We start from the raw sequence: 6,071 nt of genomic DNA on the forward strand, positions 1-6,071 counted from the left end.
ATACAATGCCTAGCTGCCCACGGGCTCCTAGAGACTCCCACCATAGAAACAGACACTATAAAGAGCTGGGACGGGGTTAGGACACGTAGGCTGTGATGGGCATGTGTCACATGATACAAAAAAATGGGCATGGTGATGAATGGGGAAGGTACTAGACTTGAGAAAGCAAATCTGAAGAAAGCAAGTAAGAGAAAGAAGTGTTCTGAGTTTCCACACCTGGCACAACAGTACAGGTAGGTTCAAAATTCTAAATAGATGTAGCTGATCTGGGACAGAAGTCAGGTTCCATTAAATGCACAACTATGGGACTTATAAGCACCAGGGTCAAGGTGACAAGGGCAAACCATGCCCCTGGGGTCAGAAATTGAAAAAGAAAAGTCCCACAAGTGCCAATGCCACACTGGAAGGACCCAACAGTAAGAGCCTCCTACTACTTTTGTACCTTTTCACTGTCTTAAGCTAATATCAGCTCTAACGTTAACAAGAAAATAAGAAATTTATGAATGTGGACAGTGAGGAAAACAAAGGAGAAAATCAAAAGACAGGTTTAAACAGAAAGATTGAGTCTACTCAGAATCAAAAGAGCCAAGAAAAGCAAGAGATGGAAAAACCACAAGGAGATTTAACTGACAGAATAAAAGGGGGAAAAAGAGGAAGAAAAGTAAAATAAATCTCACTGAAATTAGAAAACAATTTACAAATAAGTGAAAAATACATGGGTTAAACAACAAATAATATTAACTACCAAACAGATTAAGTAATAGCTAAGCGATCCCTATTTCAGAACATATACTGAAATAAATTTGCATAAAATTTACATGTTTAAAAATGAAAGACAAAGGGACACAGGGGTAAGAATGTTCAGAATGAGTGAACAAAACTTTTCATAAATATTATCCCCCTGCTTCTTTGGACACTGTTTCCTGCAGCATCCTGTTGTGTCTCTCCAGCAGAGTATCATGCTCAGACTGCAATGTCTGAAGTTCAGATACATTGATCTATAAGTTATTTTGGCTCTCTTGTAATTTGATTTTCAGTTGGTCAATTAACATTTCCATGTGTTCCCTAAAATAGAAATAAACAGTTGTAAAACATTAAAGAGGTGAAACTTCATTTTGTGGCTTCCAGTATATTTTAATCATTTAATCTTTCTATGTCATACTCATTATGAGTGATTCTAAAGCAAATATAATTATTGTAAGGATCCAATTATTTAATTACTGTAGGATTAGATATAATAAAAAAGATGTTATACTCAGATTTTAAACCTCGGGTGCTACATATTTACAAAAAAAGAAGTCTCGGGCTGAGGTTATGGCTCAGTGGTGGAGCACTTGCCTTGCATGTGAGGCACTGGGTTCGATTCTCAGCACCACATATAAAGAAATGAATAAAATAAAGGTCCATCAACAACTAAAAAAATAAAAAAGTCATCTCTGAATTTTAAAAATTTATATAGTGGAATAGAACATTAAATGGCATCAAAATAGCATATTTATGTTATGGATTATGCCATTAGTTAAAAAAATAACCCACCTAATTCTATAATAACCATTATGAGAACTATATTTAGAATAAGCTATAGTGAAAGACAAGACCTGAAGAAAAGCAGTTCTTTTTAGACTTAGAATAAAATCTAGGAGAAAACAAATAGTTAAAATCCATAATTTTGACACAATGCATACAATATTCATTTCATTTTTTTAATTTCTTTTTTTAATTGTATGTGGGCACAATACCTTTATTTATTGATGTGTTTTTATGTGGTGCTAAGGATTGAACCTCGTGACACACACGTGCAAGGCTACCACTGAGCTACAACCCCAGACCTCTTCATTTCATTTTTTAAAAATGTATTAACTGGCCAGGGCAGTGGCATACGCCTGTAATTCCAGTGGCTTGGGAGGCTGAGGCAGGAGGGTTACAAGTTCAAAGCCAGCTTCAGTAACAGTGAGGCACTAGGCAACTCAGTGAGACCCTGACTCTAAACAAAATACAAAATGGCGCTGGGGATGTGGCTTAGTGGTCGGGTGCCCCCAAGTTAAATCCCCAGTAACCACCTCCAAATTAAAAAAAAAGTATTGACTGTATAAGAAAGTAGAAGAAATGCAAAACATTTACATTCAAATGGTCTGAACCCAATTTTAAGGTTTGCCCAAAAATGGCTCTTGCAAATGGTGACACTTTTTCCTAAGGAACCAAAAATATGTCTTAGAGAAAAGAGAGCCTTTTTAACAAATGATGCTGGGAAAACTGTATAGCTGTATGTGGAAAATGAAGTTACATCCCCCTCTCTCACCTTGCACAAAACTCCATCAAAATGGATCAAAGACTGAGGAATTAGACCAGAAACTTTACAATTGCTAGAAGAAAACATAGGGTAAACACTCTATCATATTGGTACAGGCACCAACTTTGTTAGTAAGAACCCCAAAGTATAAGAAATAAATCCAAGAATCAGTAAGTGGGATGCCATCAAACTAAAAAGCTCCTGCACAGCAAAGTAAATGATTAAGAGCATGAAGAGACAGCCCACAGAATAGGAGAAAATCTTGGCCAGCTGATCCTCTGATAGGAGATTAATATGTAGAACTCATGAAAATTAACATAAAAAAAATCCCCTAAAACAAATAATCAATAAATGGACAAAAGAACTAACAGAAACCTCTCAAAAGAAACACAGATGGCCAACAAATACATGAAAAGCTGTTTAACATCTCTAGCAGTTAGGGAAATGCAAATCGGAACTACACTAAGATTTCATCTCCATTCACTCAGAATGGCGATGGTCAAAAATACAAATAAATGCTGGCAAGTTCGTGGGGAAAAAAGGAACACTTGTATATTGTTGGTGTGATTGCAGACTAGTACAACTACTCTGGAAAACAGTAAGGAGATTCCTCAAAGAACTTGGGATGGAACCACCATATGACCCAGCTATTCCACTCTTTGTTATTTTCCCAAAACAACTTGGCATATTACAGATATACCCACCTCAATGTTATAGCAGCATAATTCACATTAGCTAAATTATGGAATCAACCCAGATGCCCATCAGTAGATGAACAGATTAAGAAACTGTGGTACATATATACAATGGAGTTTTACTCAGCCATAAAAAAATAATGAAATAAGGCATTTGCTGGTAAATGGATGAAAATGGAGAATATCATGCTAAGTCAAATAAGTCAAACTCAGATACGCAAATGTCGAAAGTTTTGTCTCATGTGGAAGTTAGAGTAAAATAAAAGAAAGGGAAAGGGAAGGATAGGGCCATATAAAGAACCAATCAAATATAAATTAATAGACTAGAAAAAGAAAGTCAAGCAGAGTAGAAGAAGGAGAATGAGAAAGAGGAGGGAGGATGGGAGGGAAAATGAGGGGATCAAGAACTGAAATCAATTTCCATTCATCTGAGTTTGTTGGAATGAACCGAACTACCAAGTGTAACTATAAAGATCTAATAAAAAAAATCAACTTCAGCTTTATCAGGAACTACTAGTAAAGAGAATATCTCATCATGCTTCAATCATAGTTTCCTTATTTAATAGAGTCTTAAACAAAAAGTAACAGGAACATAAACATACAAACACCACAGGATCATTAGTCCTGTTTAGAATAATAAAGAGCCAGATATAAAACAGCTTTGAATACTGAACCTCTACTTATAAAAACTGAACACGCATGCCAGAGAAAACCCTTATTTCTTATTTCCATTGTATTTTTGAGTACCTTACAAAAGGGATCTGCATGCTAGTTTCAAAGAAGCTTTAAAAAATATACTTCTCTAATAGAATTGAGATGGTCATAAATTTCAGAAAAATTTATTTCTAGACCAAAATTTGGTATTTAACTTAAAATATCTTGAATTAACCATTTTTAAGCAACTTCTGTTTAACCTAATTAATGGTGAAGAAGTATATTTAAAAAGCATTTTTTCCTTTGACTCCTCCATTTTCAAAATTGGAAAAACTAATCATAATGTAATTCTCTTGCCTAAATTTCTACTATGATCAGATTCTATTAAGAGAACATCAAATATTAGTCACAGTGATGCCAAACAACTGTTTTCATTGGTAACAATACAGAAAAAGTTAACACTTGAAAGAAATTGAAATAGAATTTTCAACCTACTTGGTGAAGAACCTGTGTTGCATGTTTCTTTTAAATAGACTTTACCTTTCTTGTTTAGCTCCTTCAGTTTCACAGCCTGAGACACAGATTTATTTTTCTGTTGCTTGAGAACGTTGTGAACTCGGACTTTGTAGCTCTCAAATTCGGAAGTTATAGCAGCTTGTTCTGCCTATAATATTTAAAAGAAAACATTTTCTATTGTAAGATGATCTCAATTTCTTGCAGAGGTTAACAAACTAAGGTGAAAATCTTTTTTTGAAAATTAATTGCTGACATTCATTTTAGCCCCAATTAACTTCACAAAAAGTACACTTCTGTTAGTCTTACAGTTTTTAAGAGTTTCAAGAATATAATTTTGTCTGACAAATTCTTAGATTTATTGACTACCCATAAACGTTGCAATACACTCTTTGCTTTCGTTACTTTATAAAGATTTTTTAAAATTTTTTATAAATAAAAGAAAAATTAATTTTCAAAAACATTAAGTTACTTGAACTTTAGTTTTCAAGAATGGTACAAACTTTAAATTCTACATCATCTACTTTCATGACCTGATCTGTAAACTTTTGCAACACTACTGCCAAGATTACTTAGATAAAAGCTGAACCTCTACAAAATTACTGGATCATTTCCAATTGTTTTGTATGTTGTAGACAAAAAGTAGGTTTCTATGAACTTTCTATTACAATGTCATTTCATAAACATTTGTTCTCAGAGTCAAAACACTTTTAAAAGAAAAAGTTCTTATAAATAAGTGATTTTCTTTCACACATAAATTACAAAACAAGGTTGAAATGGAAGCAATGTGTGTGCATGTTTTTCCTTTTAGCAAAAATTGTTACAAAAATGATTCTTAAGGTGAGGATGCATTTTGGGTAGAGAAGGTTGAGTTGAACCAAGAGCTCATTTAGTAAGTGTTTTTAACTGCAAAACAATGAAAAAGGAGATCATAGCCCTGAGTAAACTGCTCGCTGGCAGTTAATAAAATCCCCTTGGGAGAGGCTTCTGATCTGAAGGACACACCTGGGCACCTTGGCTCTCTTCCTGCAGTGCAGACACCCTCTGCTGGTATGCACTCATTGTGTGCTGGTACTGCTCTGCAGAGGTCTTCAGGTGTTCGTGAAGTTTGTGTTTCTCAGATGTTATTTCAGCCACTTGAATCTAAAAGGCAAAAGCTTTAAGCTTTGTTCTGGTAAACCTTATCTTCCCTGGTTAAAAATATTTTCCTTAAAACATGAAATTGAGATTTGAGATAAGTATATACAAGTGACAGAATTAACTAGAAGAAAAATTTTAGGTATTATTTGTTATTATTAAAAAAAGCAAAGCAATATGAAAAGAATATTTTTTATGCTAAGTTGATTTACTTTTTCTTAAACCAACATCAATCAAAAAATAAATCCCCCAAAATCTCAGACTACATATTTAATACTGCAAGACATTTTACATATAAATACACCCCCCTACACACACACACACATTTTAAACAAATACATAAAACTATTTTGTGAATTGCCTTGTGTGAATGCAATATCATTCAGAGGATTCAGATGAGGTTTGGGGCCATATTTATTCTATTCTGAACTATTCTACAGTGTATTATGGATCTTCAAATGCATGAAAATAATCTAGCCTGAGCTAAATGGTATACCATAATTATATACCACCTGATTTACTGCTTCTACTTCCTCAAAATGTTGAGGAAACCTTTTGAATATCCATAAAGGGTAACTCCTTACAGGATAAATAAAATCCCTGGGAGATAACTCATTTCTTTCGTCTTTTTTTTTTTTTTTTTGGTCTTTTTTTAGTTGTCATTGGACCTTTATTTATTTATATGTGGTGCTGAGAATTGAACCCAGTGCCTCACACATGCTAGGCAAGCATTCTACCACTGAGCCACACAACCCAGCCCCAATAACTCATTTCTATATAGA

The 6,071-nt window shown here is 34.1% G+C and overlaps 1 pseudogene; it reads right to left on the minus strand.

Annotated features, from left to right (window-relative positions):
• Positions 1-893: 893 nt before the first annotated feature.
• Positions 894-6,071, minus strand: part of LOC124974502 (GRIP and coiled-coil domain-containing protein 2-like) — a 44,248-nt pseudogene continuing 39,070 nt past the window's right edge.

The sequence above is a fragment of the Sciurus carolinensis genome, unplaced genomic scaffold (assembly GCF_902686445.1).
Source record: "Sciurus carolinensis unplaced genomic scaffold, mSciCar1.2, whole genome shotgun sequence".
Taxonomy (NCBI): Eukaryota; Metazoa; Chordata; class Mammalia; order Rodentia; family Sciuridae; genus Sciurus; species Sciurus carolinensis.